The 14600-nt window shown below is 48.5% G+C and overlaps 1 protein-coding gene across 2 annotated transcripts in view; it reads left to right on the top strand.

Moving 5' to 3' along the window:
* LOC126545197 (p53 and DNA damage-regulated protein 1-like) overlaps window positions 1–14600 on the top strand; it is an 88819-nt gene that overhangs the window by 36852 nt on the left and 37367 nt on the right. The window contains exon 1 of one of the 2 annotated variants that reach the window (XM_072285087.1): window positions 11006–11100. The exons of the other annotated variant lie outside the window; for it this stretch is intronic. The gene's annotated coding sequence lies outside the window, so the exon portion shown is untranslated. Of the gene's footprint in view, window positions 1–11005; window positions 11101–14600 lie in introns of those variants that run through there. 2 annotated transcript variants of the gene reach the window in all.

Here is a 14600-nt window from a genome sequence, read left to right as displayed (position 1 = left end):
CTAAACTCGTTCGCCGAGCGAGCGGTGCTAAGCTCCGCCTTCACTGGCTTGAGTCACGATGCGACGTCACATCGTCCACTTCCGGTTGTTTTGGAGCTCGCCCCCGCCCGCGCGAGACCTGGCCGCTAGCCGCTTGGCCGTCGACCCCAAACGAGAGCTATCGAAGCAGCGTGCGTTGCGAGCATTCTGTCGTAGCGCCGAACGTGTCTTGTATTCCGGTAACCACAGGCAAGCTGGTCATTTCGGCAAATGACTGAAGGCATAAACTCAAGCTGATGAAGGAACTTTAGCGTAGACGTACGTGAGCGGCCTGATCGGTCTGCACGGTCCATACACTTGTTGGCGCGGCGCTTAACCAGCCAAACAAAGTGCTAATATTGCTTTAACCAAGTGTAAAACATTTTAAACATTCATAAAAAACAACGTGTTGATGATTACACTCCTGCGAAAAATACACACCAGCAGCAAAGAAAAATACATTTCGTTGCTGCTACTGTGTATAGTTGAGCTCTGTGCCACCAGGTAGCTGCACCGTGCAGACCATTCACATTTGCCCTTATCTCATGGCTCATCCCGTTACGGCACAGTCAAGCGGCCAGACTCTGTCACTTGCGCTTGCGTTTGCCCTAATACCGGACTCGCGAAACGCTATTGCGTTAGTAATCTTCCGGTGCAAAGTGACGGCCACAAACGCGCAAATCCTGGCGCCGATCGGATAGCGGCAGTCCGATACGCAGCAGCCAGTTCGCTCGTACGCTGCCTTGCAGAGGGACACGATGTCGCAGCTTGACATATTGTCAGTCGCTACATTTGCAGTCCACAAGGCAACAAAGTCGAATCATAGTGCTCGCGAAAAGACTAAGACCGACTCTGACCGCGGAGGTCTCGTCAAAATGGAGTACGTTGTAACACAAGCAGACGACACTTGCTGTGTGCCGGAAGTGCTTAAGTGTACTGAAATATTGTTCTTGTGCATTCACTTTATGTTACTTTCTTTTCATAAAAAACAAATTAACTAACATTCCAACTATTACGAAGATCATTTGTTTACCATAAAGTTGGAAAAATTATCGATCACGCGCCCTGGTCAGCCAATCGGATAGCTCGCCCCAATGACATCGTATGGGTGATTTCGGTCATATGGGTAGGGGCGGCTTAAAATTCCGCCGAGCAGTGCACTGCGATCGGCAGCGATGTGCATTTTTAAAACCTTATGATAAATTACACGCTTTACGTGAGGCACTTAGATGTGTCAATTAATGACCAGAAGGACCTACTCTATCGACTCAGTACGTTTGTAGAAAATCGTCAAAATCGTTTCAGGGTCCCTTTAACAAACCAATATCCAAACGGTCAAAACATGTTCTTTCAACGTTTAACGATGCCGTCGCTTTCTCGTCAGGGCTTCGACGCCACACCGCGACACAAACATCGTCCCAGTCGCTGGCCCAGCGCGCTATCGCCACTTCGAGCAACATAACAAAGGCAGAGAGCTTTGCGTTGCACTGTCCCACTGCAGGTTATAGCAATTGCTCTTGGAGCTAAACCAAAACTACCAGAAAAATTCTTGTAGACTAGTTCGCCAGTCAATAGAATGCCAATCCGAAGCCTGTACTCCCCATCATTTTCATGATGGTTGAACGATCGCAGCGCCAGATTTCCCTCTAGGTATACTAATATGAAACTCTATGCCTCGGAGGGCCTCGTACTCATTGTATCCCCATAGCGCTCTGTGCTTCATTATGGCTGCATTTCTCTTCCCCTTCACTGTTATTGTTTTTTCCTGTGTTTCCATATATCTGTTGCCTTCATTTATCCATATACCAAGGTATTTATATTCTCTATTGGCGGCGAGGACTTATGGAGTCGCCATTTGTCGGACTCCGTTGGCGCCTCCGTTGCGTAGTATGAGGGATTACGCGGCGCGCTCCTCATAGGTTTGGCTTACGGCGCTTAATAAAAACACCATGCGGCAGCTCTCCTGTACATTTCTGTAAGTACTCTCAAAACGAGGGAACTTTTTTACTGTCGAAATAATAATCTTGAGCAGACTGAAAGCACAGAATCGTTTACAGACGCTGTCTCTTTACCGAATACGTACAGTGAAAGCCACTGCGCGCGGTCGCCGCGATGGAGTCTCCCGAACCGGCTTCTTGCCCGAAAGGTTGGCAATCGCGGAGCGCAAACTATGTGAAATATGTACTTACAGTGGGCGGTCTGTACAACCAAATGGCGCATAACAGAACGAAGCCTCAATACATGCTGCGATCACACGGGTTTGTGGAGACCGACTGCGCGTCTGCATGCATGTCCGCGCACAATGTTTAGCTTTCACTAAGAGCGTTTTCGCACCGTGCTGTGAGCTTTAGGTCGCAGCATATGAGCATTTAACAGTCCACAAGCAACCATTATTGCGTGGACGTTATCAGAGCTGTTCAAACGCAATTTCGTTTTAACAAGGGACTTCGACGCCTACGGCGACTGTGATGTGCCGTCGCGACGATTCAATATCTTTTTTTCTTCTAAATTCTTGGGCGTTTCAATATTATTTCTAAAGTTGCGTCGCACTGTATGCTGTCAGCGGGCGATTTCGCACTGCTTCTTTTTCGTAATCCAGTGTGTCAATTCATGACACAAACATGACCATATGCCATGCCTTTATTTAGTGTGCTTCTTACCACTCCGTTTCCATTCAAGTGAACTTGCCAGTGTCTAGCATCAACAAGTTCATAGACCAAACCGTCGTGACATTAGCCGGGCAGGGAGCGCGGGCGAACGTCTCAGTGCGCGTTTTCTGTTACTCACCGAACATCGCAGTCCCGGCGCCGTAGCAGAAATATTCCTCGCGTCTATGCTTGCTGCATACCTGTGTTGTAGGCGATGTCTGTTTGCCGGTTCTAAGTTTCACGAGCCATGCTTCATGAAGGTTCTTGTCCTGCGGCTACGTGTGAAAAAGGCTGACAACGGGCTCCGTTGCGTACGTCCAGCACTGCGACACCGAGCAGTAGCCTACCATGCTGCACGCCTCCAAAGGCAGCCACTACCTATTATGGTGATTTCAAATGTTGTCGAGCAGACACCCAAGGCGGGAAAGCCTCACCACTTAATCAGAACCGCAGCTCAAGTAGGACTTTAAACTTTCATTTTCAGCTCGTTTCGGCGCTTCCGAAGCAGACGACGCGGCCACTGTGTGCACGTGATCCCCATGTCACGTCACGCCGACGGTGACGCCAGCTTTTCCAGTGGTGGAGCACGCTCCCAATAGCGTCTTGCGCTGACCGCGCCACTATGGCGTCAAAGAACAGCTATTAGAAAGAATTAAATAAAATATACCATTTTATGATGGGAATAGTAATTTTTACTTGCGTGTATACGCATTTATTTACAATCTAGAGGTTATTCTGTAAGCAGCAAACAATTAGTTGCATAACTGCGAGTCGGCCTAGTTTGAACAGATCCATTATTTAAAAACGTTTTGTGCGCAAACAGACAAGGACAAAGAAAAGGGTAACACAAGGACGAGCGCTCGTCCTTGTGTTACTCTTTTCTTTGTCCCTGTCTGTTTGCGCACAAAACGTTTTTAAATAATCAATTAGTTGCGCTTAGTTTTGAGCAAATCAACTTTACGCGCCTTCACCAGCCAATTGCTTTGCCGTGTTACGCCTACAAGCCATAAAATCCACAATCGGATTCGGAATCAGCGGCATCTAATGAATCAATCTTCACACACGCTGGTTGAGAGGAAGCAATAACCGCAGTCACTTCTCCTAGCTTGCGAACTTCACGTGTTACCACGAATCGAAACCAGTTTGGTGCTAGGTTAGAGCCATGGAGGAAGGAAACTAAGGAGAGGCCCTACCCCCTCCGCGCGCTAGGAGAAAAGTGTGAAGAAAATGACGTAGTAGGTTCTCCTTTTTTTGTTGGTGTTTTTCATTTCTTTGCTGTAGCAGCCACGCCTTTCGGGCCACAGTGGTGGCTTTGTAATTCCTCTGTGCCATGGTGGAAGGAAACTCCGTGTTCTGTGCGCTCACACGTGTTGCTCCGTAGGTTTCGTACCGTGGCGAAGGCGCCGTGCGGGCAGGTTTCGTTGGTTTCTGTGTTTTGTTGCGCTGCGTTATCTGGACCGTGCTCTACCGGATGTTGCTGTGACCAGGTGGGACAGGAGGAACTAACGTTCATGAAATGAAGGCGCATGCAACGCTGTACGCAATGTTCCGCGCCACGGCAATGGCAACGTACGAAGGAATATCTGCACGAAATTTTGCCCTCTTTGGCGGAATCATGCTAACGTGCTTACGATTGTTTAGTATTGCTGCGGAGCGCGCGCGTCCGAGCAGCCCGGGTGCGCGCAGCGCGGCGTGGTTTCGCGAGAAATGTAAACAAGAGTGGAGAGCTGGCCCGATAGGCGGAGTAACGCCATGAGCAACGCCAACTTCCGGCTTCACTTTAAGGGCCCCAGTAACGGTTCGGACAAATTTTGTAGACGCGTAGGGTGCAGCTTAAGTAGAACATTCGCACCACAATTTAAGTGAAGCGTTACGTATTAATGGAGCTACAAGCGTTTAGAAGTTGCCCTCCTCCCTAGCCATGCTTTTCCTCCGCAACTCGTTCGCCAAGAGAGCGGGGCTAAGCTCCGCCTTCACCGGTTCCGCGTCACGATGCGACGTCACATCGTCCACTTGCGGTTGTTTTGGAGCCCGCCCCCGCCCGCGCGTGACCTCTCCGCTAGCCGCTTGGCCGTCTACCCCAAGCGAGAGCTATCGAAGCAGCGTGCGTTGCGAGCATTCTGTCGTAGCGCCGAACGTGTCTGGTATTCCGGTAACCACAGGCAAGCTGGTCATTTCGGCGAATGACTGGAGGCATAAACTCAAGCTGATGAAGGAAATTTAGCGCAGACGTACGTGAGCGGCCTGATCGGTCGCACGGTCCAGACACTTGTTGGCGCAGCGCATAAACAGCCAAACAAAGCGCTAATATTGCTCTAACCAAGTGTTAAACATTTTAAACATTGATAAAAACAACGTGTTGGTGATTACACTCCTGCGAAAAATACACACCAGCAGCAAAGAACAATAGACAAGAACGGCACCGAGAGCGGCGCTGCTGCGCCTGCGTTGAGAGCGCCGCATGCGAAGCAAAATTCTATTAGCGGGTGGTACCCCTCTCCCATCTCTCGTTCGCGCCGCCTTGATTGCCTCCTGCACTGCGCGTGTTTGGGCACGTTTCGCGCCGCGCGCGGTGTGTGCCTACGTGTGTGCGCGTGAAGGGCGCTGTACAGTCTGTTTCACATTTAGGGGAAAACTCGGAGCGCATTGCATCGCGATGTGGCGAGCGCTTGAGTCAGGCGGCGGCAGCAGCTCGCGCAGGTGCTCAAGGGGCGGGATCTAGAACGGCGTCGTCTGCAACGGCGGCGCGCGCTGGCCGCATTGTTGCTAAACGTTCTACTATCAGTTGCAGGGCGCCGATCTCATCGTTACGGCGTGAAATGAGCCGGTATTCTTTACTATGCGTTGTACGACGCCAACTGATATGCCTCGAAGGTAAGTTCATCGCTGCAGGGCAGTCATAGACGACGTACTGATTCCATACATTCTTGACGGCCCGTTTCTGGAAGGCGACTACATATTCTAACGCGATAGGTCGCCAATCCACACTGCTCGTGTGGTGCAACAACTGCTAGAAGAGCGCACAGTCACTCTCTTGGAGTGGCCGCCTCAATCCCCGGGCGCCAACATCATTTAAAATGTCTGGGGCTCGCTGAAAGTATCGCTGGTGCACCATCCCCTCTATCAGTCGCCCGAGGATAGGCTTCGATCCACCATCGTCAGCGACTGAGACGTGCTGCGAATGAACACATCCCTGATCAAGTCATTCTGCACTTCACTTCCTTCCAGGATGAGCGCTGTCATCGCTGCCGCTGGGGACATGACGAGATACTGAAGTTCCTTGCGTGACGTGTCCAATTCCCCGCGGGCGGGCAGAGTCTGTCTGGTGTAGCGAATGATTGTCGAGAAAAATCATTTCCAGCTCATTGTCTGAACCTAAAACATTCATTTAATCGTATCCGTTTGTTTCATCGTGTTCGACTCCCATAGTTATCATTGTTGAGTGCTTTGTTTTCCTTTCGAGTCAAACAAAGGCTGAACACGTTGCGCGCACATCTTAGTGCGTCTTGTCGCTGCTTATTACGGTAGCACACACAGTTAAGAAATATACGTGCACTGCCCCTGACAGTAGCACGTTTCCCGACAATGCGGCCAGCGCGCGCCGCCGTAGCAGACGACGCAGATCACGACTCCGCCCCTCGAGCGTCTGCGCCTGCTCGAGCTGCTGCCACCGCACGACTCCATTGCTTGCCGCATCGCGATGCAATACGTTCCGAGTTTTTCCCTAAGTGTGAAACAGACTGTACACGCTTCTATTTGCCTTTAAGAAGATCGGTACGCTTGACGATTGTTTTTATGGCTGCAATGCGGCGAAAGGGCAGCGTCTGCGTAACCATGTAAGTGACGCTGAGCTGGTGATGGGAAACGACATCGTATGTACCGCCGGAAAAATCGTCAGCACATACGATGCGGCACATACATACGGCACATACGAGCTAAAGTCATTTTTGCAGTTTCTCAAAATATGTTTGCTACAAATCCGTGTTGTCTCTGATGGCGACAACGGTCTTCCATCGACACTGTGCGGAAATAAACAAAATATATCGATGACTTAAATGATATTGCGCGACAAAAAACGACACGGACGTGAGAGACGACACACCAAGCGCATGTCGTCGACACACCAAGCGCTTGGTGTGTCGTCTCTCACGTCCGTGTCGTTTTTTGTCGCGCAATATCATTTAAGTAATGGATTACCAACTTGCCCGGAATGCTGCTCTCAAAAATATATCGCTGCATAGCACAAGTATGATATGCGAACAGAACTTTAAGTAGTGCGTCCCCTACAATATGGAATAGAAGCAGCAGTGTAGACAGCTTGGCCATTTTTTAACAGTGCTCAAGAGACGGAAGTTGAAAGCATTAGTAATCATTCCTGCTTCAGCAATGCCGGCGCGACCAAGACGCGGGCGTGTGTCGTCCAGCAACTCGATCGATCGGTGCAGTGGTGAAGCGGGAATGAACTCCGGTCATGTTCAATGCATCGTGCACATATTCAATTCCTCGGCACGCGTGAACTGCGGCCACTGCTAGCGCATGCAACAGAAGTGGTTTCCATTCTTGGGCAGCGCACACATAAACGAAACACGAGAAAGAAGACAGGACAAGCGCTCGACGAACAACTTAAAGTTTTTATATGAATAAAAGGATTATGTACCGAGTAATTATTAAATTCATGTGGGTTACATACAAAAACCGTCATACACTCAGGAGTGATCAATGAACGAGCTCGCTTCGTTTTCCAGTTGTTTACTTCGCTCGGCGCACCGCAGTAATCCATGTGTGTCGTCTGCTTATTCCGTACCATTTTCTTGTGAATCGGCAGAATTTCACTGGTGGCATCAACCCTTTCGTGTTTACATTGCTGTCGTGACAGTTAACAACACAATAATAATTTCCGGTCATCCGAAGAGGCGCCGTCGCAAACAAGAGACGTTTCGCGCGCAGCGCGAACTGAACGCGGGCACGACCGAGGGAAGCGGCGGCGGAAATCTACACCCGTTGGAGATGAAATCGTTCCGCCAGGGGAGAAACGAGCGCTGGCGTCTAGGATGAAATAAAGCCCCTCAATCTTTCAAAAGTAGCGCCATTCTTAGATCTTTCCGCCACCCCGCTCACCCTGGCGCGTCCTCCTCCACGCCTCCTGTCGCCTCAGCCTCCTCCGCTCCCCCATTGGCCAATCTGTGTCACGTGGAAGCGGGCGCCGCGCATTTGTATATTTTTTTCTTTCCAGTGCGGAGCAGGCGCCGCGCTTTTGTATATTTTTTCTTTCCAGCGCGCGCCGACCTCCATTGTTGGGCCTGCGCGACGAAAGTACGGCAGGCGGACTGACGGAGTGCGTTAGCGTAATAGAATGTGCAGGGCCGAGAACATAATTGCGATGCCATGCTGCTGCACCTTCGGTTGCCGCTACAGACACAGCGAGGGCAAAAAGCTTTTTGCTTTGCCGTCCGGCGGGCGCAACGCAAAAAGAAGTGTGGATTCGCAGGATCGCGCGGGCTGACTTCGAGGAAGTGGCAAAGAAGTCGCACGGCTTAGTGAAGTAAGGGCCACGGCTACTCACAAGCTCTTATTTTGAGCCTAGTTCACGCCTTCCGCTTCGAAAAAGTGGGTGTTCATGCTCTGCGTGGTTTTTAGCGCGTTGTTTGACTTTCTTTTTTCGAATGTGCTCTCTTTGTTTCATGTAGTATCGTCTTGCGGTGAAATGCACGCATCTGCAGCTGGCCTGTGACATAGAAGCGACTTTATTCAGGGTGTGTTTTGAGCTCCACCAGAAGTTAGCACATTCTCGACGCTATTGCAAGGCTCACTATGACTTACGATGCAGTCTTTTAGCTTCGAATGTACGCCCGCATGTATTGATTTGGTTTGTGGTGATTAATGTTTTTAACGTTCCGAAGCGACTAAGCTAGGATGGAGGTCGTAATGGATCGCTCCGGATAACTTTATCTAGCTCGCCTGGGGATGTTTAACGTGCACTTTGATCGTAGAGTCGTACGTGGGCCCGTAAATTCCTCGTTGGCGTTTCATATACTCGTGCGCTAGCGCTGCTTTAGAAGTTGGCGCCTCGGCGCGATTGTATTTCTTCAATAAATTTTATTTACTAGTGTAACAACTTGTCATTATTTCGTATTATTGACGGCGCCTTCAGGGCACCAAAGCGGCAACGGGAACAGCAAAGCTAGAACCAGCGCTGGATGGGGCTCGCCGAAGCCTGTGCATGCCAAGGGGGTATAAGATCGCGGACAGCCAATTTTGTATGCGAACACTCCCTGCGACGTCTTCATTAGTGTAATGTTACGTGCTCTTCAGAGGCCTCCGTTAGCCATTACATGTGCCCTCCTGGAGCAGTACTTGCAAAAAAAAAAAAAACAATATATCGTCACGATTACCAAAGCACCCCGCAATGAAAAAACTGCCCTGTTGCCAGGCATTGCTGACCGCACACAGCCGGAATCTCTCACGCGCCGACCGAACAGAAGTGTCCTGCAGGTACGTGAATAAACCTACGAAACCACGTACACATACTTTCACGCTGTCAACACCTGAAACTTTCAGCAACACGAACTCTCAACGTCGCGCGCTTTGCGCCTTAAATACGCCTTGAATAATGGTCATTTTCTCTATTTCCTCCGCAATTCTAACACGAAATTCTAAAGGCCAGTTACCGACTGACGAAGAAAGCTCTCGATTGAAAAAACTGCTCTGCAGGGCTCGAACGAACTTTTCAGTGGATTTCTTCCCGTAGCGTATTAGCCATCGTCTGCTACGGCAGGCCCACCACCGGCGGCGCCACCATCGAGGCCGCGCCGAGCGGAGGAGGAGGGAAGCGAATGGCGCTACTTTGGGAGATTGAGGGGTTTTAGGATGAAACTTGGCGTGCGGTACTTCGTTGCTGCTACTGTGTATGGATAAGCTCTGTGCCACCAGGTGGCTGCACCATGCAGACCATTCACATTTTCCCTTCTGCTCATCTCATGGCTCATCCCGTTACGGCACAGTCAAGCGGCCAGACCCTGTCCCCTTGCGCTTACGTTTGCCCTAATACCGGACTCGCGAAACGCTATTGCGTTAGTAATCTTCCGGCGTAAAGTGACGGCCACAAACGCGCAAATCCTGGCGCCGATCGGATAGCGGCAGTCCGATGCGCAGCAGCCAGTTCGCTCGTACGCTGCCTTGCAGAGGGACACGATGTCGCAGCTTGACATATTGCCTGTCGCTACGTTTGCAGTCCACAAGGCAACAAAATCGCGTCATAGTGCTCGCGAAAAGACTGAGACTGACTCTGACCGCAGAGCTCTCGTCAAAATGGAGTACGTTGTAACACAAGCAGACGAAACTTGCTGTGTGCCGGAAGTGCTTAAGTGTACTGAAAAATTGTTCTTGTGCATTCTCTTTATGTTACTTTCTTTTTATAAAAACAAATTAACTAACATTCCAACTATTATGAAAATCATTTGTTTACCATAAAGTCGGAAAAAGTATCGATCACGTGCCCTGGTCAGCCAATCGGATAGCTCGCCCTACTGACGTCATATGGGTGATTTCGGTCATATGGGTAGGGGCTGGGTAGGGGCGGCTTAATATTCCGCCGAGCAGTGTGCTGCGATCGGCAGCGATGTGCATTTTTAATACCTTATAATAAATTACACACTTTACGCGGAGCACTTAGATGTGCCAATTAATGATCAGAAGGACCTACTCTAACGACTCAGTACGTTTGCAGAAAATCGTCAAAAGCGTTTCAGGGTCCCTTTAGCTTCACAAAGAGTGATGTCAGGGTCTCTCCTGAGTTTCCTTCCTCCGTGGTTAGAGCGGTCGCTTCGATGGGTGCCACCATGTTTGCCGATGAAAAGCTTTTGGGGCCGCTATTTGGGCTACCGCTAAATCGTTGAAAGCGTTCCCAACGCAAAACCTAAACGTAGTCTGCCTCGCACATGCGCACTGCCTTCGACGCTATTTCTTTGGGGCCCCAAAACTTTGGGGCCCCCATTCTAAACCTCTAATGAAAACCGACCCTGCGGCCGCAATGCACACGCACTCACCAAGCGGCATTAAAAATAAATAAAATGAAATAAAGAAGCAAAAGAAAGGCATGTATTTCTAAGCCATATATATATATATATATATATATATATATATATATATATCCAATTATAAACACCATTTGAGCGGTCTGATCACGAAGAACAGCGCGCGAAGCGGTACGAATGACCCCGCGGAGCAGAATCACCAGCAGTTTGCAACGGCGCGATCTTGATGCGGCTCAATACACTTCGATCGCAGCGCCGCCACAGTATTTTTCGTCATCGCGTGCGCCTCGGTCCCATTGAGTTTCGAAATACTAATATGAAACTGTGAACTCTATGCTCGGTCCCAAGCACCGCACCGTGCAAGCACCCAAGCATGCGCCATGATGCGCCGCTGGTCCCACCGGCCCCGCACACTCTGAAGTTCAACAAACGGCCACAGAGGGCGAAAAAATCGACCGCGCGCTGCTGCTAACAAAACTAGCATAGTAATATCACTTCGGGATGCTTACGTTAGTTTGAGCATTTTCCGCTGGAGGCACCGTAATAAGCGCAATTTTTTTTTGCAAACTTTCTCCTACAATTACCGAAGCACGCTTATTACATGAAAAAAAGGGCGAAATTATCATTGCTAATTTCATATTGTATTCTTTGTAAGTAAATTTATTGTTTCTTTGTCATTATAAAAGCAAATAGCGTTCAGCATCATCGATATTTCACGTGACCTCTGGCCTGGATTTAAAATTTTTACCGGTATTTTCGAGTGCATGGCGGCACGGATTCGTTCGTTCGTGCGCTCAGACTGGTTGCTTCTTTTTCGCTAAAACTAGTTTATTGCGCTTCGATGTCACGCGTTATTTAACCTGGGGTGAAGTGACGTGTTTGCAAGCAGACATGTAAGCCCGAAAGTTGGGTATCGGTCGTGAGCCATTCGGAACACGTCTGCATCGAAACGGGAGCTGGATTCTGGTGCGGCTGACAACGGCAATAACGGTGAGTCGTTTAACACCGCTGCTTGAATCGTTATATAATATTCGTCTCATTAACTTACAGGCGGAGACAAGTTAACGAACTAGATCCTGCACAGCATATGGCAGTCGGGATCCTCCGTTGCTGTTTCCTAAATAAACCGTTACTTGCGAGGCTGTCGTTATACACACACAATCGGGAAAGAAAGAGCGATATCGGAACGCGCGCCTCATTTTTCATCTTATTGTAGCCGTGGCCATAGGTGACTGGGTAGCCTTAACAATATACATATAAAACTTATTTTCGAGTCCGCCGGCATCTTTTTTCGTCCACAAAATCGGATAATCCCTTGGTAAAATGATGTGAAAGTACAGAATTTAATGTATTAAACAGTTGCAAGCGTGATAATTCACTCATATTTCGTACTTGTTGGTTCCAAATGTTCTTGCTGTTCAGTTTGGTTTACCGTAGGGCATTTATTTTTGCAGTAGTGCAGCAGTGCATCACGTTCGTGCAGAAAAATAATGCATCAGTTCTAATAGCTTCATGACTTTCATGTATTTGCTTGTGGGACCAGCAGTGTGATCTCTTCCAGTGTATAAATGAACGCACAAATGTTCTCATTTGTGATCTTAATAATACTTAAACTGTTTACATGCATTGTATAGTTAGGCAGGCATAAATTTATGGACAACAGCAATATTTATTTAACGCGCTGCTTAATGCGCCCTAGAACAAACAGGGTATATTTGCATGTGTTCTGTAGTCGCAAACCATTACAACATATATGTCACACCTTTTTGCATTTCATATTGCAAAATTGTGCTTTTTTCAATTTCTGATTCAGTCAAAATTTCTGTTCCAGACATGCAGTAATGAGGATGGCACCAGTATAAAGCAACACACTCCACACACTAAACAGAAGCTGCTGCCTGCTACAACAAGGCCATTGTGTGGACATTGGCTGCTACTACAAGGTAAACAACATGTGGTTCAGAAATAAATATGCTTGATATATGCTGTATTGTCTTGCTAGTCTTGAGATACATGTCATTTGTTTGCAACAGAAATTAATGTTTGCTCATGTTTATGGTTCAGTATAATTGGTTCGAACATAAAAGAAAACACACATGAGTTTGGCTAATCTGTGCTGTATCTCATGTGTCACCGTTCTGCCCCAACAGAGTCCATGCCAAGCATACCTTGGTCATCACAGGAGCTCCTATCCACACCAACAGAAAGGGGCTGGAGCTGAATTTGCAAGGCTTTTACACCACGAACAAAGAAGCGCATGCAGAAGAATTTACATGAGATATCAAGTCTGCAGAGCACTGTGTCAAGACTGAAAAGAGCTTCAGCCACCATTCCACCAGTGCGGACAAATTGGCTGAGTCATCCAGGTAACTCAAAAAGGACTTTATGGAAATTCTTCGTCTTCAGATGCGCCTGCAACTTCTGATCAAGCACGGACGACCCTGGCCAAAAGAGTTCCATCAGTTTGCCCTTAATCAGCTTCCTGGCCATGTCAATTCCATTTGTGCCAAGTGTAATTTTTCTTCTATAAATGCAAGCTTTTTCATTGCCCATTCTCGTTAGAGATCATTCATCCTCATCCAAACATAAAAGTCAACCGATTCTTCGCTGATACTTAATACCAGTCACTGTCTAGTAGCATAACATATCTGTAGCAGTACCTTTTAGTGCATGTTGTCATGCACAATTCCTCTCCTGAAATAGCTGATGCAACATCGACATGTTTCTTGCGTTAACCTACGCACTGTTTGCTATGCACCATTTTACTTTTCTTTATGTTTTTGGCCTTCAATGCTTGCAGAGCAGGGTGGCTTCTCTCTTGAATGCAAGCTTTCTCATTTTCCATATTCCTAGTCTCATTGATGGTTGCTCTTCTTCCTCGATAGCCTGGGTCTTTGCGCAAGCTACACTGAATGATAGATTGCAGAATCTGGTTTTCCTGCCCCACTTGGTTGTGGTCGCCGTGTTACATTTTTCGGATGTGGGGGCCTGCTCAGTTACATTGGTAAGCAGTCTCTCGAGGTAAGCATTTGCTCCTGCAGTCCGCACAGTGACATAGACTCCCAGTGTACACACACCATAACTGGTGCTCCCCGTTCATTTTTTCCTGCTGCAGCCATGGGCAAATTGTGCTTGTGGCCTACCTCGGCCATGATTTGCTCAAAACTGAGACCAGCATATGTGCTTACATGGTTCGAAGTGTATGAAGTTGATAGCCGTACGGGGAGAAATGCCTGCAAAAATGACTGCCAAAGGTGATGCCCATGAAAGCGACTTGCCCATATTGAGACAAAGTGGGACACCAAATGTGAGCCACACATTAGTGGCCCTCGACAGAAAAGAAACATGCAGGTTGGAAAGGAGTTAATGCTAAAATGCCGGATAGTCCATTTCGCTGTGTTGCTTGCGGCAGCAGATGCCTGCATCACTGTAGTTTCAAACAGGTGCGACGCTCTGTCCAATCTGTTTGTACTGCTGTTTGTCGCTCGTTACCAGACCACCACATGCGACGAAGGCAAGCATTATGCCTGTAAGTAGGCGGCTGAATGTATCCTAAGAGACCCGTGTATGTGAATGCTCACTGTTGCCATATGGTTTGTAGCCAATGTATAATTCTCTGAACACTATGTGGTGAATGATAGCCGTTTATTTTTGCTGTTATCTCACTTGGTTACGGTCGCCGTATTATGCTTATCGGATGTGGGGGCCTGGTCAGTTGCATTGGAAAACAGTCTCTCGAGGTAAGCATTTGCTCCTGCAGTCCGCACAGCGACATAGACTCCCAATTTACACACCATGATTCGTGCTCCCCGTTCAGCCTTTCCTGCTGCAGCCATGTGCAAATTGTGCCTGCGGCCTTTCTCAGTCGCAATTAAGCACGAACGGAGACAAGCATACGTGC

Source organism: Dermacentor andersoni, chromosome 10, assembly GCF_023375885.2.
Source record: "Dermacentor andersoni chromosome 10, qqDerAnde1_hic_scaffold, whole genome shotgun sequence".
Taxonomy (NCBI): Eukaryota; Metazoa; Arthropoda; class Arachnida; order Ixodida; family Ixodidae; genus Dermacentor; species Dermacentor andersoni.
The sequence above is the reverse complement of the archived record's forward strand: the minus strand, read 5'-3'. Positions and strand labels throughout refer to the sequence as shown.